Source organism: Mustela putorius, unplaced genomic scaffold (assembly GCF_011764305.1).
Source record: "Mustela putorius furo isolate JIRA1106 unplaced genomic scaffold, ASM1176430v1.1 tig00003976_pilon_pilon_pilon, whole genome shotgun sequence".
NCBI lineage: Eukaryota > Metazoa > Chordata > Mammalia > Carnivora > Mustelidae > Mustela > Mustela putorius.
Window position 1 is genome coordinate 4443967 of NW_025422118.1, and position 27174 is coordinate 4471140.

The following is a 27174-nucleotide window of genomic DNA, read 5'->3' on the forward strand; positions in this document are numbered from 1 at the left end:
GGGTGCGCTGGAAAAAAATGGGAAACAGACGAGCATACATGAAGTAAATAATGCCAAGGGGGACCTAAGAGAATGACTGCGTGCCGGGGCAGCCCCTGCAGGATCTCGTTTGGATACACACAGCAACCGAACGGGTATCCAGCCCGTTCACGATGAAGAAACCGAGACTCAGAGACGTTAAGTAATTTGCCCTGGGTCTCTCAGTCAGTCCACGGCAGGTCTGTCAGGTTCTGGAGCCGGCCTCCCACGTGCGGAGATAATTTAAATATCCATAAAGTCAGCCACAAAACCTCCGAAACAGGGACGCATAGTGGATTCGCCAGTGGGATGGAGGACGGAGAGATGCTGTGTCTGGGGACTCTGATGCAAATGTCTTGAGGCTTTGAGGGACCGGAGGACAAAGGAAGATGCTTGGGGCTCTAGGACAGGGACGGGCTGTGAGAGAGTGATGGAAACGCTGTTCCAAATCCCACTATTGTCGGGGAAAGGCACGCTAAAAAGTCTCCAGGACCGGAGGCAACACCGCTGGGGAGTAGGGGACCGTGAGCACCGAGGGGGGCAGCAGGACGACACGCTGCGTGCAGCACACACCCCGAAAGCACCAGTGATGAAACCACACAAGTTTCCTCTTCCATTTTGATTGCCAAAGCAAAACTGAGCCACCAGTTCTCTCAGGTGTGAAACTAAGGCTCTTTGCTCTAGAACAATTTGCTTCGAATGAGGAAGGAAAGGGGAACACAAGAAAAAAAAAGTTTCCTTTGAAATAAATACATCAACCTAAGGTTTTTTTCTGCTTATGAAGATGTTTGCGACTCATCAGTTTCAGGCAACAAAACGTCTTAAAGGAGAGTGTTCCCTGGAACCAGATGGACTGGGTTTGAATCCCAGCTCTGCCAATTATTAGCTTTGATCCCTGCACAAAGGACAACATTTTTGTGCCTCGGTTTCTATCTGGGTCGTTATGAAAAGTAAATGAGTTAACATGTGTAGTGTTTAGATTACTGTGGAGCATGAAGTAGGTGTTACATAAATGTGTTTTAATTTTAAAATTAGATTATGGGTTTCATCGTGAAAAGGAGCAAAATTCCACCCGGCTCCAAGCAAAGCTGACTGGAACTGACGGTTTCCAGTGTGAGCAATGAGGTAAAAGTCTCAGATTTCATGGTATGGTTCAGATTAAAACCCATAAAAGTCTACTCCCCATGGGGCCCGCCTGAGTCACTCACTCACAGAGCCACAAATATTTCCTGAGCACTACTGTATTGGATGCCTGGGAAGCGAAAGGAGCCAAAGGCCTTGGATCTCATTAGAAGGATACAAGTGTCACTAGAAGGTTGAGGCAGCCTTGTATCCCTCTTGGAAATGCTGTGAAAATAGCACAGAGGATAAGTACAGTCAGCCTCTAGAGGAACAGGACATCTGGAGGGAGAGGTGGAGGGGAGCTTGTATCAGAAAGAAAATGGACTTTGAACTGAGCCTGAGAAAATGGGTACAATTTTTCTGGAGGGGGGGCAAGAACACACTGGGCTAGGAAAAGGGTCATCAGTGCACTTTGGATGATGCTCAGATTTCACTGGGAGCCCCGTTTACAGTCCCATTTGCCCCTGCCCAGGACCTGGACCCAGTTAGACTACAATCTCTGCCTTGATTCCACTCCCCTATCCCCAGACTTCTGGTGTTCCTCAGTGGACTCCCCCATCCCCTCCTGTAGGGGACACCACAAAGCAGGTGTCAGTTGGGCCTGCACCCTGCTGTGTAGCCCCTTTGCTATCTCTTGATCTGGACATTTTGAAAATACTTCCATTACCTGATTTTATGCATTCATTATTTTCAGTGCAATAAATAGCTCTGGTGTCTGAAAATGTAACTGCCTGTGGGGAAAGAAATGTCACCTGGGTGACAGTCAGTTGAGCATCCAGCTGTTGATTTCAGCTCAGGTCATGATCTCAGGGTCATGGGATCAAGTCCTGCATCGGGCTCTTGTTCAGATTCTTTCTCTCCCTCTGCCCTCCTCCCTGTGCTTCCTTGTGAGTGTTCTCTCTCTCTCTCTCTCTCTCTCTCTCAAATAAATAAATAAATATTTTTTTAAAAGCGGGGAGAGCCTTTCACATCACGTATTTCAGTCCCCTCATTGTGTCTGCAAGATGAGGTTCAATTTTCCTCAAGGTTTTGCAGCTAATTACGGGCAGAGTTGGTTCTAAAAGCCAGGATTGACTTTCCCCAGAATATTCCAGTACTGACTTCCCCAGAATATTCGGGTATTCTAGTTTTGGTATAGGAATCTTTCTATGAAGGTGGAGACTTCTTACCCAGAACCCAAGAATCTAGACAGTAGTCTATAGGTTAGCCATTTATTTGTGTACTTTCTATTTATTTTCAACATTAATGGCTGGGTAACTAGACGGCCTAATAATCTTAGATGGGGAGCCAGTACGTCCTCTGGGCAAATGCATTATTCTCTCTCCTTCAAGATACCCATTGTATAAGGTACCAGACAGCAGTCAGGGCCCATTAGTTCCACTGGGGAAAGTGTGAGACTCAAGAGCTCATTGGCTGATCCTGATTCAGGCCAGTTAATTTCACACAGAGAGAAATTGCTCCAAGGCTATTGCACCTCTAACGCTAGCTGGTCATTTCATAGTTACTGTCGGTTTCCATAACAAAGTACCCTCCATTTCCAGAAAGATTACTCAAATTACTGTTCTCTTCAGTCCTATTCATTCAACAATTATGTGAACCTATTACCATTTTTCCTCCCACCAGGTATCTTGCATTTACTTATTATCCACGTGCTTGCTAAATGCTAATTGTTGTATGTGGATTATCTCACTTAAGTCTTAACTGGGAGCAAAATACTATTATGTTCTCATAGATAAGATGGCGAAGGAATAGAGACTGAACCTAGATACCAACCAGTGCAACCAGCACAGCCTGATGCCGGAACCTTCCCTCTTAACCACTGACTTTGTGAAGAATACAGAAAGACCTAACACAGGGCTCCTTCCCATCCACATTGTCCATAATTGTCATCATTTAGTATTTCCATTTCATGTCACCTGGTAATTTCATGTCCAAGGATATGTGCTCTACATAGTCGTCTGGAGACATATACAGTATATATGGAGTATATGTGTCTGTGCACATATGCAGTGTATACATATGGAATATATACACACATACTCACTGCGGTGTTGTTCATAACGTTGAAAATTATTTCCGTAAATAAAAATTATACATTTTTACTATGTGCAGAAAGAGTAGAAGACTACATGCCAAACTGTTAACCACAGTTCTCTTAGGGTGAGGAAGGAGGGGTTATAATGTCGTATCTCACTTTCCAGGAGATGTATTTCTGTATGTTTCATTTTTTGCCATAAACATGCCTACATCTGGTTTTCAAAAAACAATAATGGTTGAAATTTTTAATTAAAAAAATTTTAGGCTCTATTAGAAAGCATATTTTAGCCCTCAAGGAGCCATCCTTGAGGCTGGGAGGGAATAAAACATATACAGAAATAACTATCATAAATGCCAGAAACTCATACACACAGATTGATGGACAGCCATACAATTCTGTGGGAATCAAACCAGCTCAGGTTGAGAGGTGCAGGAGAAAATGTGTAAAGGAGATGGCACTTTAGGAGGACCTTTGCAGGAAAGGTAAGATATAGAAGGTGGGGGAGTGGGTGAGAACACACCGCCTCCCAGTGCAAGACCGCATCAAGGAGACAGTGTAGAGGCAGGAACGCATGGGATCCATTTGGGGAAGTATGGCCAGTACAGTTCAGTTGGAGCCCGGGAGAGTAGATGCAGGACTGTGATGGGGAACAAAATAGGAAAGAAAGGTCGCTGGAGGGTCTTCGTTGCTAAGCTAATGACTTGTATTTATTATTTTAGGCTTCAAGAGTCCCTGAAGGTTTTGAGCAAGGAAGTGACACAATTTGTCATGAATAAGCAGTGATTTCATGGTGACGGCCTCGTGACTGGACTCCAGCACCCAGCCGTCAGGATTTGCATCCTGACTGTCACTAATGAGCTGCATAGTCATGGACCAGCTATTTTACTTCTCTGTGTTTCCATAAAACGGGGAAGGTGGTGATAACAGATAACCTACCTCATACCATGGTCTTTGGGATGGAGTGAATTAGTGTTTTTCAAGACACATGACAAGTGCTGAGATTGTTAAACTTAAAAAAAAAAAAATAGCATGATACCTTTGGATTGAGATCTTTGCATTTCGTTTTGAAACTTTTATTACAAAGAGCTAACATTACATGGTAAATTATTAACTGTTCCTTCTTTTCCCTCATACAGGTTTAGAGATTATTAATCTCCTTTTACAGGTGGAAGAATTTAGGTTTTAAGGAGAGAGATTCAATCTTGGCCTCACACGGCCAGGCGTGAGAAGAATCCACACGTTCTGAATCCTCATTCAGTGACCCTGGGTGTTGGCTAGCACCCAGGGTCATCTCTTAGCTCAAACTCCTGGAACCTGAAGAATAGGAAAAATGGGGAATGGAAGAAACTGGCAAATTCTCTTTCTCTGGTGAGGGAAATAACAGTAAGGGACAGTAATTAAGGTAAAATCAAAAAAGATAAAACTTTGGAGGAACCTTTAAAAGTCTGTATATAGAATCAAATTTGTAAAATATAAATATATATGTTGGATAATGCCCCCAACCAGAATCATATGCGGAAGACAGAACACTTGGAGATAAGGTTTCTAGGAGGTAATTAAGGTTAAATGAGGTCGTAAGGTGAGGCCCAAATCTGATAAGATTGGTCACTGTATAAGAAGAGGGAGAGCTCTTTACCTCTGTCATGTGCATCAAGGAAAGGCCACACGAATGCCCAGTAAGAAAGTGACCACCTGGGACATCTGGGTGGCTCAGTCCTTAAGTATCTGACTTTGGCTTAGGTCATGATCTGGGGTCCTGGGATCGAGCCCCGCAATGGGCTCCTACCTCAGTGGGGAGCCTGCTTCTCCCTCTCTTATTCTCCCTGCTCTCTCTTGCCGTCTCTCTCTCTCTCGCTGTCAAATACATAAATAAAATCTTAAAAAAAATTTTTTTTTGTAAGAAGGTGGCCACCTGTATGCAAGCCAGGAGGAGAGCTCTCCCCAGAACCCAACCATGCGGGCAAACTGATTTCAGACTCCAGCTTCCAGAACAGTGAGAAAATACATTTCTGTTGTTTAAGCCATCCAGTCTGTAGTATTTTTTATACACATGTGTACACATACACATATACATGCATTGCATACATACACATGCCAAAAATTATCTCCTAGTAACAAAGTTTGGAAAATATTGCTATACAGCTAAATCTGACACGAATAAACCTCAAAACTGAGTGCACATCCTGTCCCCAGAAATAACAGTCTGCTGGCCAAATGCACCATTACTATTGATTCATGCTGATGGCATTGTTTTTCCGTCAGTTTGAATAAGTGCAGTGCTCCGCTCGGATTCCTGCATCTCCAGCCATGCCCTGGGATTACACGGGAAGGATTGGGCCTGTGGAATCAGAGAGAGAGGAGGAATAGATAGATATCTTAGCTTTGGATCCATGACCACATTTTAGCACTAAGTTAACTTCAGAGTTGCTTAGACTGGTTACATAATTCATTCCTCAGCAATGATCCTATGGGGTGGGGGTGGGGGGCTGCTGTTAGGAAGTTCTTGTGGGTGAATACAAAGTCATTAACTGGAATAAACTCTGTCCAGTTCATTCCAAGAGATGTGTGGTAGTTGGTGAAGTGAGTTCATTTTTATATCAGTGGTTCTTAACCCAAACTGATTATTAGGAAACAACAAAAAAGCACCAAGGATATTTGGACATAGATGTATGTCCTTCCATTATTTTGTTAATAGGAAATATACACACAATACAACGACCAAAAGGGGCAAAAGAGTAAGATTGAACAAGTATTTCTTCCACTTACATTTCCCAAACACTGCTGTTCTCCCCAGAGAGAACCAATGTGTGTGTGTGTGCGTGTTTAATAGTAAAAAAAAAAATCCAGATTTGCAAAGATATACTTAAAAAGTTATTACCTATAACTATCTGAGTTAGGTTTACAGATGATTCTTTAAAATTGTTATGTTTCTGAATTTTCCAAGTATTCCTTAATAGGCTTGTCGTATTTTGTGATTAGAAAAAAAATGTTAATTTTAAAGTAAATAAAAAGATTTTAATTTAAAAGTACCTCAGAGATCTCATAGCTGCTTTGTGATTAAAAAAAAAAAATAGAACTAACTTTATCCACAGATTGTCAGTCTATTGATATATTTCTCAAAATAATTTAACCAACTTGTTTCCATGCACATAAAATTCCTGCCACTGGAAAAGATATACAGAACCTGATTACCAACTTGAACCCTGACATCTAGTGAAACTCATTATGACTCACTGGAAACAGGTAATTGGCTCAGGAATCTTCTTTCAAATTTCATCATAATTTGTATGATGACTCCACATGTCTATCAAACTATATTAAAAGTAAGTGTAACACTAGACTGGAGAATTAAGCCCAATCCAGGCTAACGCCTTTATTTAGTAATTAAATAATAACGAGCTAAATTTATCCTTACATCTAATCCTTAACGATGCCCTGAATGTTCTAATTGGATAAATAGCCAAATGCACCCTCCAGCATCTGAGGGTCAAAAGATGTCATAGTCCTGGCTTGCTGAAAAGATGTATAGGGATTGTGGCACTGATCTAGAGGTCACCCTTCTGGAAACTTGAATCTCCGGAATGGAATTCCAAACACAGAAGGCAAGAGGGAAGGGGCCACTGAGTAGCCAAAGTCCCTCATTAAGGAGAGCCATTCTTAGCCTTTCTTCCCGCTTCTGATGGAATACCTAATTTCCAAAGGTCCAGTTATGTGGTTTTCTTGTCCTCACGAGATTAGAAACAGTTGGGAAATGGAGATGACACTAGAGATGGAGGAGGGGCGGGATGGAGGAGGACATTATTTATTCCATTCATTCCCATGTCTGTAAGTGGATCAGCTGACAACAAAAGAGGGGAAAGAAAAGAAAAGTTTAAAATTCCCAGAGGTTATATGTGCTCAAGACGATCTTTGTCATTCCTGGCGCTGACCTTGATGGGTGCCTTTATTTTAGTTCCACGTGGTTTTGCTGCTAGGAGTGGTGGCCTGTGCAGAGGAGACCACCTCAGAGCAGCAGTAGGAGAAAATAGGATTCACTTACACTCTTTTACCTTTTTAAAATAATATGTCATGTACATTATGTATCTTTTGTTTAAGAATAAAAATTCTTTAAAAAAACCTCAATGCCATACAAAAGATTTTACAAATAAAAAGTTAGTGAAAATAAAATTGTAGAGCTAAATATATTGAAGACCTGAAACCATAAAACTCCCAGAAGAAAACATAATGGGAAGCTCTTGGCACCACTCTTGGCAATGATGCTTTTAGACTTAACTCCAACTAAAAGCAAAAATGAACAAACGGGACTACATCGAACTAAAAATCTTTTGCACAGAAAAGTAATAAAATGAAATGACAATCTACTGAATGTGAGAACATATTTGCTAATCATGTATTTGATAAAAAGCTAATATCCAAAATATGTGAAGAATATATATATATATATATATATATAATGTCATATATATATATAAAATATCATATGTATATAAAATATTGTGTGTGTGTGTGCATAAGCAACTTGGTAGCAAAACCAAAAATCTGATGAAAAATTAGACATTTTTCAAAAAAGACATGCAAATAGCCAAGAGGTATATGAAAATATGCTCAACATTATTCATCAGCAGGGAAATGCACATCAGAACGACAATGAGATGTCACCTCACACCTGTCAGAAGGGTATTATCAAAAACACAAAAGATAACTATTGTTAGTAAGGATGTGGAGCAAAAGGAAGCTTTGTGCACTGTTAGTGGGAATGTAAATTGCAGCAGGCACTATGAAAAATAGTATGGAGATACCTCAAAATATTAAAAATAGAACTACTATACAATCCAGCAATTCCACTTCTGGGTATATAGCCAAAAGAAGCAAAATCACTACTTCAAAGAGATACCCGCATGAGCTATCCCACAAGAAAATGTAATACACACACACACACACATGCACACGCAGAATACTGCTCAGCCATAAAAAAGAGGGAAATCTTGACATTTGTGGCAACATGAATGGACCTTGGGGGCATTATGCTAAGTGAAGTAAATCAGACAGAGAAAGATAAATACTGTATGAACTTACTTATACGTGGAATCTAAAACCAAACAAACATAGAAACAGAGAACAGATTAGTGATTCCAGAGGCAGAGTAGGAGGGGTGGGTGGAAAATGAATGAAGGTGGTCAGAAGATACAAACTTCTAACTACAAAACAAATTAGTTCTGGGAATATAATGTATAGCATAGTGACTATAGCTAACAACACTGTATTGTATATTTGAAAGTTGCCAGGAGAATAGATCTTAAAAGTTCTCATCACAGAAAAAAAATTGTAGCTATGTGAGGTGATGGATGTTAACTAAATTTATTGTGGTGACTGTTTGGCAATATATATTGATTTGGTCATTATATTCATCAATTTATTTGATCAAATTTTGTATATTATATGTTTATATATTATATTTACATATTATATATAAATATTACACACATATGTTGTAATATATTATAAATATACATATATTTAATATAAGCATATATATTAAAGTGTACAAGTACGTTGTACACTTTAAATTTTTTATTTTTATTTTTTTAGAGAGAGAGCATGCAGGCACATGCCTACTACAGGGTGTTTGGGGAGGTGCACAGGGAGAAGGGGAGATTCTCAAGCAGACTCCTGGCTGAGCCTGCAGCTCAATGCAGGGCTCCATCCCAGGACCCTGAGATCATGACCTGAGCCAAAATCAAGAGCCAGACAAATGCTTAACCCAAGTGCCCATTGTACACTTTAAACTAATACAGTGTTACATGTCAATTATATCTCAATAAAAATGGAAAAATACAAAAAGATACAAAAGATACAAAAAAATTGTACGCCGTGAGATACCACTACACACCTATCAGAATGGCTAAAATAAAAAATAGCCACAATGTCATATGCTGGTAAGGATGAAGAGAAACTGGATCATGATACATTGCTGGTAGAAATGTAAAATGGTACAGCTCCTCTAGAAAACAGTTCGGCCGTTTCTTTAAAAAGTAAACATGCGACTATCATATGGTCCAGTAATTGCCCTCCTGGGCACTCATCCTAGAGAGAGAAGACGTGAGGGACACCTGGGTGGCTCAGTTAGTTAAGCATCTGCCTTCGGCTCAGGTCATGATCCCAGGGTCCTGGGATCGAGTCCCATGTCAGGCTCCCTGCTCAGCGGGGAGTCTGCTTCTCCCTCTCCCTCTGCCTCTGCCCCCCACTCATGCTCTCACACACACTCTCTCTCTCAAATAAATAAACAAAATCTTTAATTGAAAAAAAAGAAATGAAGACATGATCACACGAAAACCTATACGTGAATGATTATAACCCTTTTATTGATAATAGCCAAAAATGAAACAACCCAGCTGTCCTTCAACTGGTGAATAATTAAACTGTGGTAGATCCCTACCATGGAATACTATTCAGCAAGAAAAGGGACCAAGCTACTGATAGACACAACAACAAGGATGAATATGCAGAAAAGTTTACGAGTGAAAAGAGCCAGTCCCCAAAGTTTACGTGCTGTGTATTGATTCCATTTCTATAACATTCTCAAAGTGAGGACACTATAGAAATGGTGAACCCGTAAATGATTGTCAAGGTTAAGAAGGGTACAGGGTAGGAGGGAATTGGGTGTGGCTATAAAAGGGCAGCTGGGTGGGGAGCGAGGAAATCTTGTGCTGATGGAAATCTTACTGTTGTCAGTGTGAGCGTCAGTATTCTGGTTGTGATAGCGGACTGTGGTTTACAAGACGCCACCACCAGAGGAAACATGATCTCTCTGAACTATTCCTTACAACTGCATGTGAATCCACAGTTATCTCAAAATAAAACATTTAAGCAAGGAGAAAAATGTTAAGCTAAAAAAATATTATGAGAGTCTCGTGCTTAAATAGATACTACCTATTTTTAAAAATCACTTGGGAGGCAGCATATCCCTCTGGACCCTCGCTGAACAAAGCCCACATGCTGGTTAAGCACACTTTCACATATTGTGGCTGTCCGGACTCAATTTGTGGTGAACTAACATTTAGTTTTTAGTTCTGATATGAAAAGCTGGGCTGCATCGCTCTCCTACCTCCACTGCTACAATCCCTAGGACAGAGCTTCCCCCGGGTGCATTTCCTCTGCCATTGGGGCATGCGGTTCCTTCCATCCATTTTTCTGTCTTCCTTAAAAAGCAGGCTTCTGATACTTGGAGGAAGTCCAGAACTTCGCTGGTATTCAAGAGAGTCACTCTCTGATGACAGGGTGCACAGAAGAGTTGGTGAGATCATTTTAATTCGTTACCATAAAATGCTGCTGTGGCTCCCCCGTATTCAGAAGGTGAGAAGCAAGCATTACAGCAAAAGTCTGTTGAACACAGCTTCTAATTACATGTCACTGAGTACGCCGGGAGTCGAATCATGGCCACTGCAATGGAACTGCATGTTCTCGAAATAGTTCAGCCATGAGGTCTAGGGGCTGACTTATTTCTGGTTTCTCCAACTTAAGCCCTTGTTCATGACCCTGTAACTACCACCCAGTTAAGAGGAGATGGGCAGCACGGTGAGGGGCACAGAATTTGGACTAGGGCACCTCAGTAGGTAGAACGTTGATAGAATGATGCCTATAATTTTTATTGTGCAAAGTTGTAAAGGACCTAGAAATCTAAGTACTATATTTTGAACAGAAATGCTAGTAAGAGATTGATATGAAGCAGAGATCTGCAAACTTCTCTACACTTACACCACTAAAAAATGCTGAAGCCCGTGCATCCCTTCACACATTTTAAGACGTCTCTAACTCTTCATCACAGGTTGGACGGCTCATGGAGGATGTAGTCTGCAGATTGTTTTCATCAGATGCTTTAAAATAAAACTGTTATATCACCCTTTTTAATGCATCCAATAGGATCTAAGTACCATAGTAAATTGATACCACTGTTCCTTTTTCAAGACGAACATGAAGTTCTTTAACAGAAATGCTCAATCATTCCTTTCCTCCATGACTATATTTTCCTTCCACTTCCCTTAAAGATTTGTCTCCAAATGTCATATATCTTTATGATATCTTTTATTATTTGAAAAATCTATCATTTGGGGATCTTTTACTGATTAATTTATCATACATTTTGAAACAAACATGCATGTGTAAATTGATTTTATAATTTCAAAACCTATCCTGTGACCAGAAGGTATTAAACCATTTCCTGAGACTAGGACATTATTATAATTATTGGTAACACAATGAATATGTATTTTGTTGATCATTAAACAGAAAATAGTAAAATGTTGGAAATTACCCTCCTAATGAGAATTATCTCTCCTAATGGAGGAGGATGGGTTTTTACAGATATGTATTTGTATATATTTCCATTTACATGTAACTAGTTCAAATATCCATCCATTAATATTACTTACTGCAAGAATGAATAGGTGCGGGGCGCCTGGGTGGCTCAGTGGGTTAAGCCTCTGCTTTCAGCTTGATCTCATGGTCATGATCTCAGGGTCCTGGGATAGAGCCCTGTGTCAGGCTCTCTGCTCAGCAGGGAGCCTGCTTCCCTCTCTCTCTCTCTTCCTACTTGTGATCACTGTCTGTCAAATAAATAAATAAATTTTTTTTAATTAAAAAAAAGAATGAACAGGTTTAGCACCATTATTATCTTTATTTCTCATTTTTATGAATGTAAGCACTGAGATAACTTGTTTCGCATTACTAGGTAGATGGGGCCAAAAGGAGTTTTGTTATGACAATGTCCATCCAGAGCTGACGAGAAGAAAAGAAACTAGGGACATATTTCTGGGTTTATGGCTTCAGAGGTGCACCTGGAATGACTCAATCACTTACAAATACAAAGCCTATATACAGATTTGTAGCTGGTCCACCTTTGCCGGAGAACTTGAGATTTGTTTTTCAGCAGTGCCAAACTGGCGATGTTATTCAATTCTTTGGACTCCTTCACATTAGAGGTCAGATACCACTTAGAGACCTTCCTTCAGAAATTACAGTGGAGGTTGTGTCTGTGTGGGGCAGAGAGCATGTGGGATCTGTCTGTACTTTCTGCTTCATTTTGCTGTGAACCTAAAACTTGCTCTAAAAAATAAAGTCTATTTTTAAAAAATTACTTTAATGATCTATCCATGGTCGACTCCATTGGGTTTTCCTCCAAGTTTTATGGAAAACAAGACATTGGAAACCATCTAATTTGTATCTCACAAATTGGTATCTCAGTCGTAAAAGCTTTTGCTTTCTCAACACAAACACAAATATTTCTAATTGTTCCTTGTCTTGGCCCTAGAGGTTTTTACAATCTAGGACAATGGCTTTCTTTCCTTTTTTGAGAAGGGAGGAAGGGCTGGTGTGCCGGGAGGGTGGGAGCAGAGAAGACCCAGCGTGACACCCCACTCTCATTTTACCTCAGGTGGATCCAGAGGCTGAATCCCTTGAAACCATCTACCCTGTGGGCACCCACCATTTACACACCACTGGAGGGAGGGGACTTACGAACGACTTCTACTGCACCATAAAGTCAGCTTTGGGGGTATTGTTTTGCTTTTTATCTGAAATTCAGATTTAACTGGGTATCCTGTATCTATCCCTTTGGCAACCCTATCCAACCCAAATCATTCTCTTCAGGAAATGGCAAACATGGAGACCCGGCAAGTCTCCACAAAGGCCCTCAACTGGGGAGCAAGTTTCTTTCATTTTTCCCTGTATCTACTTCTCAAACAGAGTTACTGTTTTCTCATCTCTCATCTCGGCGTCCATCTTTCTCTCCCCGGCCCAGCCTCCAACCTTATTTCCATCCTTTGAACCCAAAGCAACAATGTCAGCAGAAACAACAGCAATGACAACAATCATGAAAGCAGGAAAGCTTTTGGAGGAAACCAGGCCAGTGAAATGCATTTGAGAGAAGCAGACAGTGTGTGGGTACAGTGTGGGCAAAACATCTCTGTCCTGTCCTCTCCAAAGCAGAGGCTAAAAACAGGAGGGAGGGAGCAGTCTCTTCTTTCAGGACAGAAACCACATATTTAAAATTTGTGACGGTTCTCCTTTCCAGTCTTGCCCGTGGACACATAATAAAAAATATTATTCGAGTCCGGTTGCATTTCCTATACGCTTTGGTGCTCTCCTGAGCTGTTCCTTAGGAAAAATACCAGCAAGCCTTCCCGTTTTTTCTTCCCCCTTCTGTTCCTATTTACTACCACTGCCTTCTAACCCTCCCCTCTCATCTCCCAAGCACCAAAAATAATTTGAATTTCAAACTTTTTTTTTTTCTTGGCCTTCCTGTGGGTGTGGGAGGACCTCCTTTGGGAATTGTTCTGGATCTAGTCGGCTCCATCTGTAATTTGGCAAAATCTCTGTCTGTACCCTGCCCCCACTTCCTTTTCTTGATACATGGGAGTCCGGGTGTCCCCCACCCCACAAAGACCCTCCTCAATCTAATCCTTAGGGAACCAAATGAGAGGACCCCCCCAGGGAGGCCCAGTGGGTCTGCAGCCTTCACTTACCCGGCCCCTGGTTTTGGAAGGGCAAGATCTCTCTGCACAAAGGAGCCAGCTTCTCACCAGCCAGAGGAAGCCACCTCCTGCAGGCCTACGGCTCCAAAGGACAAGGTAACTTCCAGGAGGAAGGCAAGATCTGTGCTTTTCGGTTCAGGAGACCCAAGGCAAGTTCCTGTTTCAAAGACAGAGTTTAAAAAACTGATTAAGTTCAGAGTTTTGTGTGTGTGCATGTGTGTGTGTCTCCCCAATTCACCCACGTGATCCCCTTGATTTTCCTCTGGGGGACAGCTGAGCTGCCTTTTCAAAAAATCTCTCTGGACCTCCCCCCCACCCCCACCACCTTCCCCATCCGCTGTCATCATGGCCATTCCTGAGCTAGTGTCTCAATACTCTGGTGAATGTTTGTTACTGACAAAAAAAGAAAAGGGAAAAAAAATGAGAGAAAGAAAAAGGACTTCACATCTAAGAATTTCCTGTGGTTTGGACAGTTTTAGTTCAAGGCTTTCATGATTTTTTCCCCTCACTTTTTCCATGCTGAAGACAGGGCTCAGAAATACAGCTGATGACCTGTAGAACTTGTTTTCTTTCTTAGGTCCTATAGGAGACACTCTCCTTGGAAGAGTTGGAAGTTGAAAGGGAGTTGGAAGGGAGCAGTAAAATAGTTAATGCCCGAGGCTGAAGACCCAATTAGGTGCAGGCAGATCTTTGGTGCTCTCCAGAGCCGCTGGGAGGGTGTGCCCCTGGTTGCCTGGCCAAGAGGCACCAAAGACAGGTTTCACATCTCTGTCTTCATAGTTACTTGTATATTCCTCTATTTTGGCAATTTCCTTAGCGTAAAATAGGTATAATAATGCCTAACACACAATGATAGTGTGAGGAATTAATAAAATGAGGGTGTCTAGTACAGTACCTGACATACGGTATTAATGAGAATTAATGTTTGTTGAGCATGAAGTGCACTTATCACATTCTATTCTGTTCATTCACTTATTTGTCTTATCACCAGACTCCGAATGTCTTTCTCCTTCTTACATCCCCTCTACCTATGAGAGTGCCTGTAATATAGCAGACACTCAATACATATTTTCTAATGAATCCATCAAGTAATTAATACCTGTTCCAACCCTCACCCTGGCCCCATTTTGTCTTGCTGGTCAAGCGCATACTCTTTGCCCTCTCCTATGTTTCCTGGACAAGGTTCTGGAACTCAAGATATGAACAAAAAAATGCCACACTTGCAATGGATCAAATGATAACAGTCCATTTCCTAGAAATACCAAAGGGAATTTTCTCAGCCACCACACTGAAGGGAAGAGATTCAGGAGCACAGATTCTGTGGGATATTATTATTTCGAAATCCACTGCAGGAAAATGATGTGTTCAAATGAAAGCCTGAGTCCAGGGTGCTATTTATAGTCAAAGTATTTCAAAGAGCAGAAAACAGCAGACTCCCCAAGGCCCTTCAAAGAGGGAAGAACAGCATTCTGAAAGAAATAGAGGAGAGAAGGAAGGCAGAGAGGGAGAGAGGGAGGAAAAGTGGAAAGGGAGAGAGAGGAGGGAAGGAGAGAAGAAAGAGAAAATGGGACGGGGGAGAGGGAGGAAAGCTAGAAGAGTGGATTTCACAGCAGACACATGGAAATCACAGTTACACATGGTCTACCGAACACAGAATTTTATTAAACCCTCACTAAAATGACAATAAATGGAGGAAAGGAACATAAAGGTTCAAGCACAAAAAGAACGGGGAAGTATCAACAACCAAATATAAATTTTAAGACCTTAAGAATCACAAAAGCTGTGAGAAGTAGAGACTAAGCTACCCTACCAGAAAAACCTAGACTTGCAGGAGTTGGAAGCCAACAGAAAATCAGCTCTGTGGCTATCTCCAAGCCCCAGACAGGCCGAGGGCTTCGAGGATCAGGAACCTCTGGAAAGGGTGGCAGGGCAGGTGTTGGTTTGGGTGGGGCAGAAAACAGGAAGATTGGTTGAAAGTTTGTGTGAGGAGGAAGAAGACTGAGAAGTTCAACAAGACAGACTCACGGCTTAGGAGCTAGGATCCACTGAGGACAGAAATAAATTTACTAACGAGGGGCAGATTCATTGAAACTTGTATTTTGAAGGGTAATGCCACCACTTGTGCCCCAACTCCCTTATCCAACTTGGCTGGAGGAATGCTGGAAAAGGCTTACACCTCCCCAGTTCCCACCCTCCCACCACAAGGCAGGAGTGTGGGGGAGTAATCTCATCGGGAAACTGTCCATCTCAAGAGAAAAACTCTACAGAATCTGTTATTTTTCTCACAGTGCAATAGCTTTGGTACAGCCCACCTGTCCTCAAACCTCCCACATATGCTCAACACTTTCAGATAGATTTTTAGTGCCTCACTTATAACTGTAAACCAACCATCAAGGACCATCAAATGTTTGAGGGAATCCTCCAACATCAAAGATAGACCTAGGATAGACCAAAACAACAAATGAGGAAAAACGGGGGGAAACTTGGAAGAAACAGAGATAATGCAGGGAGAGAGGGAAAAAATACATACTTTCATATTGAAGTAAAAAGAGATACTATGTTCTCTGATGCTTTTTAAAGAAAGAGAGAGAGAGCCCATCCAGAGAACAGAAAGACTCATGGAGTTAACAAATATGAAAGGAAAAATATTCAATAGGAGAGTTGAAAAATAAATTGAGGAAATCTACCAGAAAGTAAAACAGAAAGACAAAAAAAAAAAAGAAAATTAGGAAGTATGAAAGATGAAAACAATTAGATACAAATACAAGAGGTTAATAGCTTCTTAATAAGAGTTGCAAAAGAGGGACACCTGGGTGGCTCAGTGGGCTAAAGCCTCAGGTCATGATCTCAGGGTCCTGGGATCAAGCCCCGCATTGGGCTCTCTGCTTGGCAAGGAGCCTGCTTCCTCCTCTCTCTCTCTCTCTGCCTGCCTCTTTCCCTACTTCTGATCTCTGTCTGTCAAATAAATAAATAAAATCATTTTTTAAAAAAGAGTTGCAAAAGAAAAAAAAAACAGAGAAATTAATTCATAATAGAATCCCAGAACTGAGGTACATTTGTTTCCAAATTATAAGGGCCAATGGGTACTCAACAAAGTGAATGAAAACATCACAGTGAAATTCCAGAACTTCAGGGATAAAGAGAAGATCCTAAAAGCTTTCAGAGACAAAGAAGCAGGTCATACTCAGAAAAGTCAAGGAATCAGAATGGCACCAGACTTCTGAACAGGAGTACTGGACAGTAATGGACGAAGACATCAAGGCCTTTAAAAGGCCTTGAAAAATGAAAAATGATTTATAACTGTGACCCTTATATTCAACCAAAGTAAAACTAAACATGAAGGTAGAATAAAGGTATTTTTCAGGCATACGTTGTCTAAACAATTCACTTCCCATTCACCCATTCTCTAGAAAATACAAACCAGATTCCTGAAAAATAGAGGCCTAACATATGAGGGAGGTAGAGGGAATTTTCAGGATGAAGATGAAGAAAAGTTTCAGGATCGTTGCTGTGCCTCAATCCCAAGGAAAAAGCAGTCTCTATCAGAGCTGGCAGACAGAGAAATACAGGATTGCTGGATATGGAGACATCCAAATTAAAAAAAGAAAGAAACTGGGAGATCACCTGTTGTGCTTGAATGTCTTAGAAAGAATTTTATAATTCTATGAGAAAGTGGGAAGAAGAATTAATGACAGATACATAGGAAACCAATTAAACAACAATAAAAAGGTCATTATTAATGCCAGGAAAAACTAAAAGTTACACAGGAAAGAAAAAGTAATCACAATGTACTACACGACTCTTCTCTGAACAAAGTTTACATAAATACTAATGTGAACATTAATATTGATTTGATTAAAAACTGTTACGTAGGGGCACCTGGGTGGCTCAGTGGGTTAAGCCGCTGCCTTCGGCTCAGGTCATGATCTCGGGGTCCTGGGATCGAGTCCTGTATCGGGCTCTCTGCTCAGCAGGGAGCCTGCCTCCTCCTCTCTCTGCCTGCTCTCTGCCTACTTGTGATCTCTGTCTGTCAAATAAATAAATAAAATCTTAAAAAAAAAAAAACTGTTACGTAACTAGAAAGGGGAGGAGTAAGAGAGCTAAAATCTGATATTCCATAGTAAGATGTCCACAGAAAGAAAAATCAAGAACTCGCCCATAAGAATGATCTATGAAACTAAGATGGTAAAGAGCATGAGAAACTTCTAGGCTAAAAGTCTAAGTGATTGCCTCTCAGGTAAGGGCAGCAAGTAAAGCAAGGCACTATTTTTTATTATAAGCCTTGTAGTACTATTTGATTTTTTAAATGGTGGCAACTTTTATTTCCTGAAAATTGAGGAAACAGGCATTCTGAGTTCTGGTCCTAATTCCCTCCCATACTATGGGATCTCTGTTTCCTGTATGTCAAACAAGGGGCTGATGACCTCTGTCTTTTCCTCTCCCATAATGGGGGCAGAAATCAGAGCCCCGTCAGTAGACTCTCCCCAAACACTCTCATCCTCTGAACTCCTGACATTTGATGTCCCTCTCTTTTCCACAATAATTATATTTACTTACCCGGTAAACCAGAGATTCTGGAGCATCTTTATGCAGCTTGGAGAAGTTTCTACTACATTTTCTTTCATATCAGATGATCGTCAGATGCAAAGATTAAGGGCAGTATTGGGAAATCTGGTCTCTCTTGTTTGATGACATCATGTCCAGCTCTCCGACACAGTCCTTGTATCCTAAATCTGATCAAGCATTTTTGGCCTTTCTCCCCAAACCAGTTGAAAACTTTCAGATGGTAAGGACCATAATTAATGGGTTTTCTGTTTGTTTGGTTGGTTGGTTGGGGTTTGTTTTCTCTTTTTTGTTTTCGCATTCCACATTGAGCATGATACTGGTTTGATAACTATCTGCTGAGCAAGCAGAGGGGGGTCTGCCCTGTCTTGGCGAGAGGTCCTGCAGTGCACGTGACTGGAAAGGGGACCTATTTATTTTAAAAGAGTATAAAAACAGCAGGATGACGGTGGGGGATTCTGGTCTAAGAGCCTGAGATGCTGCTTGAGTGGCTTTCTGTACCAACTCTGTTTCTATTTTCTGCGGGATGTTTTGTCCAGTTCTTGGATGCATCACTGGGTTAGGAACTAGAAAACACCAAGACTTTAGCTATACTTGGCCACTAATACACTGGGTGACCTTGAGAAAGTCGGATGCGGTCATTTGACCTCATTTCTGCCCGTGTAGGATGAAAGGACTTGGACCAGATGCTGCAGGCCCTTCTGGGCCTGACGCTGTAGGAACCAAGACTGTTTCCAAGTGGGTAGACACGGGGATGGGACTGCTGGGGACCCCGTGCTGCCCTGCGGGAAGAGGACGGCCTGAATGGCAATGGCATTATGGAATGGGGGGGGGGGCAACAGGCAGCACCAGGTGGCAGAGGGCTGAGCCAGGCAGCAGATGTGAAAAGGGAAGTGAAATAATGTGCGAGCGAACTGCAGGTGGGATTATTCATGAGGAAAAGAGCACCTCCACCCGCTTCACTTCAGGTGACCCCGGGAAGAAGGCGCCTTTGGCCTGCACGGTCTGTGCCCACGGTGACGCTCAGTAATTCCAGAACATTGTGAGGATACTATTTCCATCAGAGTCGCTGATTTTGAAGAGGCTTGGTGGTAACCACGTGGGGAAGAAAGCCAGTGAGCGTTTGGGGTGAGGGTTGGGAGGGGCTGAGGTGGGGGGCAGGGAAATCTGGGAAGCAGTCGTGCAAACACACGTCATAGAGGACGGGCGACAGTGCTGTGTCTGCCCCCTGCACTCGCACACGACTTACGGTTGGGAAGGCCCCTCCCCACGCCACGGCTCTTCTCAGAAATGCCCAACTCCGGTTTCAGAGGGGGGCATCTCCATGTTCTTCGGCAGCTCTGCCCTCCCGGTGTAGTCATTTGGTTGCCGATGGATACTTCCTCTCACTTGAACCCACCACGGTGTCTCCCTCACCTGGCTCAGTTGATAAATCTGGGACGCACGTCGGGCCCATCAGTCAACTGAATGGGGATATTTCAGATCACAGCTGCGTGAGAAAAATCCAGATCCTTTTGTGTGTGTTAAAGCTTGGTGTGAGCCAGAGTATGTCTGGTGGAGAGAGTTGTTCTGAGAGAATGAAGCTCTTGGGAAGGAAAAAAACAAAATAGTAAGAGTTCTAGGAGCTACTGAGCAAGTGGTTCCCTACAGCCCTAGGGGTAGCTGACATCTGAAAAAGTAAAAGCTCCATTTGAGGTAAAACCCTCCTCTCACGGAGTTACCCCTTTCCCTTAAGGTACATTGAGTTGTTTCTGTTGCTTGGAACCAAGAGTCCCACCTAACACTCCAAATCTAGTTGAATATTTAAAAATCCATACTTTCTCCTGTACTGGACTACGGCAGTTTTTAATTTTAAATATGTTCCTAGAATTAGTAAGAACTCATGATCTGAAATACAATTTCTACCAAATTTTGGAGCCAATCAAATAATTTTGCTTAAAAATAAATCAATGTTGGGGCACCTGGGTGGCTCAGTCGATTAAGCGTCTGCCTTCAGCTCAGGTCATGGTCTCAGGGTCTGGGATGGAGCCTGGAGTCAGGCTCCCTGCTCAGTGGGGAGTCTGCTTCTCCCTCTCGCTCTTCCCCTTGGTGTTTATATTCTCTCGGCTTTCTCTCTCTCCCTCACTAAAATAAATAAATAAAACCTTTTTGAAAATACTAATTAATGTTTGACTTTTCCGAACATTTGATCTGGAGTCTTCAACAGTGAAACTTCCAGCAGTAGACTAACGCAGTCTGGCAAAAGTATGACATGTGAAACAAGGCCATTGTCTTGCTGTCTATTTGACATAGTCAAGTTTTTCAAGTTCATTCTTCAAAATGAACATCTGACCTTAAATGCTTTTGATATGGCTGCTGTTTCTTTAGCCAAGCCTACCAGATACACCTGGGTTGTTGCCCATGGTGGGCACTGCGAAAAGACCACAGGGCTCTCATCACCTACACTGGAATCTCCAAGGTGTCTCAGCACAGAGTTCCAAGCGTCTCCGTGAGCTGACCGGAGGTGGCGAAAGAATGAAAACTCCCTGCCCTTCCTGAGCTAGAAAGTATAAATACCAGCTTGCATTAAGGTCCTCGATAGAATCCATTCATGCACTTACGATTTCACTCAGAAAAGTGCCTTTTCTAGGTGCTCAGGACACAGTGGTGAAGAAAACGGAGACTTTTTTGTAGAGCTTATACAAACAAGGAACGAGTGACCTAAGTGTGGCGAGCACTAGGAGTAAAGTGGAACGAAGGAGCAGAGAGTAAGGAAGATCGAGGAACACTCAAAATAGAGGAGGTGACCTTTGAGCAGAGATCTGAGTGAGGTTGAGGAGTGAGCCATGAGAGATGTGGGGGAGGAGGGTTCCCGGTAAAGGGAACACAAGTCAGAGGCCCTGTGCAGCTCCGAGTTCTGCTTGTTCAAGGACGAGCAAGAAAGCCATTGCTGCTGGAGCCGAGTGTACGGGGGAACGTGGAGGAGACAAGGTTGGGAAGATCATATGAGGACATGGTCGCGTATTATGACCAGGAGCATGGCACATCTGAAACAGTGAGCAGTTCACACTTGAGACAATGAGTTGACATGAAGAGTCTGTTTCTTCTGCTTATTTTGTCTTTTTTCAGTCATTTTCAGGAGTATAATTGGGTCCCATGGTAACTAGTCCCTTCTCCCACCTCTGCCCCTAGCCCCCTTACTTCCCCTCCCCCACAAGACTCTTATTTCTCCCTGTGCCTCCTTATCCCCTTTGCTTTGGCCATGCAATGTGACTTCTGGATCCCCTGAAAGGGTTTGCTATTTTACCACCGTGTCTTTACTCATGATCCGTCTCTCCTGAGCACAGTGCTTCTTATCACATCATCTACTCGTCTCTCAAGACAAACATCAAACGTCACCTCAACTGTGCAATCTTTCCTGATCACCGCCTCCAAACAGAATGGACCATTCCCTCCCGTGGGTCCTCAGAGTGCCCTGGGCAAACTTCTAGCATAAGCCGTTTATCACTTGATGGCACTTCTTCGTTTGTCTGCTTCTTTCCCTGTTTACATGTGAGCCTCTTTTACTCATATTTATTTCCTACCGCTTAGCATAGATCTTGGAATACTTTATTGTATAAAGAGAATGAGTTTCCCTCTGTTGTGCATATTTAAATTACACACGATAGTTCTGCCAAAGTAGTAGGAGCCCAGATGCTTACAGTCACACACATACAGTAAGAATGTTAATGAAAATGTCAGATGAGACTTAGAGCAGATCTACCTGACTTTGAGCTATTCGTGCTCCTGCCATCAGCTGCATCCCAAGGTTGATTCTCATAGGGAAGGATGGAGCTGGGAAAGAGTTTGAACAGGCACAAGTATCTAGGGAGTGCAGGCTGTTTTGAAACCTGTTTCTGTGTCAGGCATCTCTCGGCATACTGCCGTGGCCACATCATCTGACAGGTCTGCAGCTCTCACTAAGTAACAGTTGGCACAAGGGACCCATTAGCTGGTGGGCATGGGACTGTTGGAGATTGAGCTCCTCGTTCTATAGCTCCCTGCGACATGATCAGCACCGTAGAGTGAACGCTGGGGAAAATAAAAAGCAAATAACTCGGTCCCTATGTTTGGGGAAGGGAGAGCATGATTCTATCTATAGAAGGCATTAACTGATATTTGTCAATTGATGTGTTAATATGTGAGACATAGCTAGCACGTTACAGAGGACCGTATCATCAAGAGCTGGATGGCATGTTCCAGACGGTCCTTGTTATGGATCTTTTCCAGGGTCTCTTGTGGCTTCTATCAGCTTGTCTGCCTCTCATGCCCTGGGCCATATGCAGTGGAACGTAAAGAGAATCCAGAAATGCCTTTGCCAGGTGCTCCAAGTAGTTTCTCTGCTGCTTATTCCAAGTGCCTGCCGTGTCCTAAGAACACATTTGGAACGTGTGCCTGCCCTCCCTCTGCATCTCAGAGGAAGGTGACTCGAAACTGACCTGGAAGAGTGAAGGGGTGGCAGGTTTGCCGAGCCCTGGGAAATACATATGGGACGATCGTGGTCTGAGCCTGCCGCCGTCCAGGGTTGGAAGAACTGTTGTCACCAGTTACTTTTTTATGAGTTCTCATTGAAAAAAGTCACAACTGGACACCAAAGGCAAGTGTGCTCCTGGTGAAGAAGACCAATGGCAGTAAATTCTGCTGCTCCCAGACACCTCCCGCTGCAGCAGCTGACCCAGCCGCTTTGCCAAGAAGACGTCGTTGCCTGAGACGGGCTCCCAAATAGCCTTCCTTAGGAGAGAGCAGCAGGTGGCAGCTCGGATGAGATGTAACCATTACCAGTTCCTGAAGCAAGATTTGAAACCCTGAACTACAAATGCTGACAGTTTATCCTTCCATAAATCCTAACTGTGCTGACTTCATTTGGTCTCAAGCAGCCAGCTACATGCAGCTCCTAGGGGAAGCAGTAGAGTTAGTATATGTCCTCACCTAACGGTACAAAGTTTCAGTTGACTTTTAATTTTTTTTTTTAAGCCTTTGCTGCCTTAACTTCCTGAGTCAGGGGTTGAATTTGATACATACAGTATGGTGTCTTTGGAGCAAGGGCCCAGGGCAGTTCATTGCACCTAAAAAACTGATACTAAATATCTATTGCTTAACGGACATACTGCGTTTTAGCTTTTTAGATCCCAGCAAGACATTTTGTATTGATTAAATATCACCTAACATTGAGTTCATATTCACAGAGCTCCATTGCACACAAAAAGTCCTTCATAGCTATTGTTAGCTAGCTTTTAACCTCTGAACCTCTGAGGACAGAGTTTTTTTGTATTCCCATTTGCTGGGAAGCTTCTTTAATTGAAACTTAATTGCTGGGAATCTTCTTTAATATTTACCAATATTAATATTAACATTAAATTTATATGCTTAAATTATATATAATAATATAATAGGATTAATATGGTAATATTTAATATTAATCTTTCGTTAATATTATTAACATTTATTTTCTGCCGAGGTAGAACCTGTGCCCTTGGAGGGAGAACTGAGGTCTCTACCTCTCCTCTGTGGATAGGAACTGGCACCTCTTGTGCGCCCAATGCGACATTCCGTCTCCAAGCAGGTTCCAAGGGAAGTGTGGGCAAGGGCACGTGGTGTTCCAAATCTGTCCTCTGAGCATCAGCTGTAAACACTCACTCTAGAACAAAGAACCTAAAGCTCGGTTTTAAAAAAGTAAAGCAAAAACGTCAATAGCATTTGATGTCAATAAAATGTGTGACCACATCCTAATGAGCTCACTCGTTTTTTGACGAGCTGTTCATATTAACCACACTGCCCTGTGTAGCTTGGGTCTCTGCCTTCTGTCATAAGTTCAGCCGCAGTCTGTCTTTAGGTAAGTCACTCAAAAGGTTCCCTTAAAAGGAACCCAAAGATTCATTCACCGAAGACAGAATTAGACACACCTGGTGTAAAAATCACGTACCCCCCAATTCAGCTTTTGAGAGTTAGCAGCTCGCCACCCCCTCGTCCATATGTACCAGTTTTAGCGTGCCTGGTCGCCCGATGATTCATCCAAGCTGCTCTGGAAGTCGGCTCTGCTGGTGACAGTAAGGCTGATCCGCTCTCTGCCCTCCCCTCTAGCTGGTGAACACGCCCCATATCATCTGGGCCACTGCTACCAGCACACTGGGGCCTTCTTAATTTAGGTGCAGGCGGCTGAGGCAACAGGCTCCCACACGGAGCTTTCCATCTCTCCATCACTCCCCCCACCCGATGTTTCCATCTGCCACCAGAAGTGCGCGAGCCCTCCAAGAGGGTAAGGACCCAAGGATCCCTCACAGTCCTCCGGACCCTCAGCACCTCGACAAATGATCTTGCTCCTTGGCTGCTTCGCCCAGGAGCCTCGACGCTAACCCATTTCCCAGCTCTGTCAGCGGAGTCTTGCTCTCACTTTCTGCTTCTCAGAGATTCTCCACAGCGAAGGTGCCAAAAACTCATCTCCTTTGAACTTTCGGTAATTCTGATGCTGATTATATTAACAGAGACTCCAAAACTTCTGGTAGTTCCAGATCTTGGGGTTCTTTTTCTGATGTTTGGGGGACAGATCTGTGTTCAGAGGCTCAGGCTACGCACCCTGAAGCCAAGAATCCTTTGTGGGAATCGCCTTTCTCCTCTCCCTGCTCCACTCTATAGATTCTCACATTCTGGAGCAAAGCCAGGCTTTTTGCTTTTTTTTTTTTTTTTTTAACTGTAGATTTTCAAGCTAGCCCTAGCAGGTTTCCAGCTCTCTCTCCCTCCTCCCTCTTCTTGCGTTCCCCTCCTGGCCCCCATTCAATGACTAAAGCTCTCCAGGAGTATTTCTGGACCAGGATATCTACTGTGACCTTGTGATTGCACTAAGCCTCTGGTTGAGGCTGCTCTGCTCCGAGAATCACAAGGATGATTGTGGGTGGGAGTGGGGAGGAGGACAGTGCACCCTCCAGGAGTGCTGTTTATTTCTAGAACAGGCCTTTCCCTTTCCCACCTTGAGTTCTCTGCTAATCCAGCAATCCCCATATCCTCAAAGACTCCCTTCGGAAGGTAGGGGATGGGGGACCGGTGCTGCCAAGGTCAAGACCAGAGTTCTTATAAGTCAGCACCAAAGGTCTGCCCCCACCCCCACTGCCACCTCCATGGGACAAACCCGAGGAGGCCCCAGTTCCTAGGAATGGTTGACCACCGAGCATTGTAACTTCCGCACAGCCCAGAGGGGCAGCCGGCTTCTCCTGCCGGGGCCACCTGACTCAGCAGCCCTGGGGAGCATGAGTCAAAATTCCCGGGAAAGTCTGGCCTCATTCTGGGGCTGTTTGAGGGCTGGTAGGCCTGGCAATCCCTTTGGGGTCTTTGAGGAGCAGCCTGGGAAGTTGCTGTTGGAGTAAGAGCGACGAAGGACAAAAGGGGACTGACTTGGCTTGTCTTGTGGGATGGAATCGCTCCCATCTGGATTAAGGGGAAAGAAGAAAACCAGGACTCTGGGGAAAGAGTGAGAATGAAGGCCACCTGAGTAAACGGACAAGACCAACCTCGCCTCACCCCCATTTAACACATGACTTTATGCTACTGTGGGTGACCGATGGTTCAAGTTCCAACTCAAGTGGACAGTAAGTCACCCTGGGGGCAGGAACCGGAAGGCACAGAGCTGAGTGCAAAACTCGTGCTCAGTAAACCTCAGGGGACCTTACACAGATTCCTATTATGTGACTGTTACCAGCACTAGGAAAAGTTTTTGGAAGATGAGGAGGAAGAGGGGGAGGATGGCAAAATTCTACAGCGGGCAGGAAAACTGCGCCTTTTCTATTCACTCTTCCCTCTGCCCGGAGAGTACAGGGCACATAGTAATTTGTAAAACCATTTGCTATTTTTTTATTAAATAAATCATGATTATCATAGTTCCATATTTGTCACCTAGAACATGTAACCTGTTTGGCAGTGATCTGACCTGGGCCTTGAGCTTTTCTCTCTCTCTTAAAAAACCAAGAAGAGGATTTGCCGAGCTTGGTGGTCTGGTCTCCCGTGCAGCCCCTTGAAGTGCGTGCTACCGTGGGGTAGTGGTTTTCCCGAGTTGGCCTTGCCTGAGGGCCATCTGGAGAGCTCATGATGACCTGGAAGCTGAGCCCTGGGGTCTTTGAGTCAGTGGCTAGGGGATGGGGCTCAAGAAGGCAGGTTCTGCTGCTCTCCTGTGATGGTGCTGCCATAGAGGGACCCCACTTTGAGAACCACTGCCATCAGGGTGTGTTCAAAGTGTCTCAGGTTTTCTCACCTGGCACTTGAGGATTCAAGAACAGCCCTGGGAGTCTGTGGCGAGAACGGTGGAGAGGCCCTCTATAGGATTCTCAGAGGGATCGCTGTGCCCTCTCTGCCCAGGATCTGCCTTCTCTAGAATGTGGAAATTGACAAAGTGGGACAAAGGTTGACGAGCAACCGTTTGGGGATTCCAATCTAATTTGCCTCCAGGCTCACCTCTGCACCAAACTGTTCTCGTCCAGCCCAGGTAACTTTTCTAAATCAGAAATCTGATCATCTCCGTCTCTCCTGACTTGAAAGACTTCCATGGTTCCTTAATTCCTCCAGCATGAGGTCCACACTTCAGGGTGCCTTAGCCTGGTTGGCAAACCTGTCATGGTTTGAGCCCTGCCTATCTCTTCCACTTGGTGTGCAGCCTTTCCCCAACTACCATGGTTCCTAGAGATGAGCTCTCTCACCCCGTACCTCTGCACAAGATTTTCCCGGTGCCCTCTCTGCTGCGTCCTCCCGGAAGGGCTCTCCCCTACTCCGCCTCCAAGCGAAGCATGCCCCCCCACCCCTCCTCCCTGCTCTTCCCTCCTGAGTAGGCACCCCTCCTTCAGAGCCCTCATCGCCAGAGCAGTTGTCCTAGAGCTTTGCTCTCTGACTTGTCCGGCCGGTTAT

At 43.5% G+C, this 27174-nt stretch overlaps 1 protein-coding gene across 1 annotated transcript in view; it reads right to left on the minus strand.

Moving 5' to 3' along the window:
* The window catches only part of PLEKHA2 (pleckstrin homology domain containing A2), a 74186-nt gene extending 60302 nt beyond the window's left edge, over positions 1-13884 (minus strand). The window contains exon 1 of the mRNA XM_045070985.1: positions 13699-13884. The gene's annotated coding sequence lies outside the window, so the exon portion shown is untranslated. The remainder of the gene's footprint in view (positions 1-13698) is intronic.
* Positions 13885-27174: the final 13290 nt, after the last annotated feature.